Below are 1,229 nucleotides of genomic sequence, written 5' to 3'. Positions count from 1 at the left end.
TATGATTCTTCTTTATGGCTAAAATTTATATGTATATATACAGATAGATAACAATTATATTAATTTTTTTCATCCATTCTTATACAGATAGGCACTCTTTTCAAGACTTCCCTATCATGAATAATGTTTCAATAAACCTAGATGTGTTAGTACCTCTATGATACATTAACATGAAGTCATTAAAACAAACTAGTCAACAAATGACTGAATGAAATAAGAAGCTATTTCTTAAAACATAAAGTATGGTGCTCGCTTCAGCATCATATATACTAAAATCAGAATGATGTAAAGAAGATTAGTATGGTTCCTGAACAAAGATGACACATAAATTTGTGAAGTGTTCCATAGTTTTTCCAAGAGTAGTCCCAGTGAAGTCCCAGCATCAATAGTGTAGGAGAAACCAGAGGTCACAAACCACACCAATGACTCTTTGCAACTAACACTTGCACACAAAGACATGGGTAAAGGAGAATAATACATGACTCACTATGTCACACTATAGTTTTCATGATGAGTCTTTCCAATTTTTCTTTTTTCTCTTAAATTTTATTTTACTTTATTTTGTGTGGGGGAGTTTACAATGGCAATAAGTAAATATGAAGGTACAAGAAATAATAGGGATTGAGATGCATGACGTAAAACAAAAAGGATCAGTAAAAAGAAAGTTAAAAAAAACACCAAGTTTGTACAAATGGGCAATTAATATGTGAAAAATGTCAAACATCAATACTTATCAAAGAAATTGAAATTAAAATGATATTGCAATTCTATCTCATTATACACATAATGACAGTCATTAAGAAACCAATAAAATAATGGTGAGGATTTGAACAAAAGTAAACCCTTATACACACCTGGTAGGATGTAAACCAGTACATTCATTATGGAAATAAGTAGGGACATTCTTCACAAGACTAAAACAGTATTACATGAATATATCACATGATCCAGCAATATTAATCCTGGCATATTTTCCCAGTAAACATTTTTCCTTTTTTTAGGTTCAAATTTTTATAGGATATCATATAGAATTATAGCTCATTGGTTCAAAATAAATAATTCAAGGTTTGAAAATTAAGTTTATAAAATGTTGTTCAAAATATTTCCCATACTGACCCTTATTGATAACAAGAACATTATTCAGATAGTTTTCGAACATTGATTTCAAGTACCCTTTCCTTTATCTTCTCTAGCTTAATAAACCAAAAATCATTTCTTTATTTGCTTAC

General features: G+C 29.5%; 1 non-coding gene across 1 annotated transcript; it reads left to right on the top strand.

Moving 5' to 3' along the window:
* The first annotated feature begins 245 nt into the window (after positions 1–245).
* LOC125410356 (U6 spliceosomal RNA) lies at positions 246–352 on the top strand. Its single transcript, XR_007235021.1, has one exon. It is a non-coding gene; the product is annotated as a U6 spliceosomal RNA (small nuclear RNA).
* The last annotated feature ends 877 nt before the right edge of the window (positions 353–1,229 follow it).

Source organism: Myodes glareolus, chromosome X (assembly GCF_982192425.1).
Source record: "Myodes glareolus chromosome X, mMyoGla1.1, whole genome shotgun sequence".
NCBI classification, from domain to species: domain Eukaryota; kingdom Metazoa; phylum Chordata; class Mammalia; order Rodentia; family Cricetidae; genus Myodes; species Myodes glareolus.
Note: the sequence above shows the minus strand (reverse complement) of the source record. Positions and strands in the feature narration are given on the sequence as shown.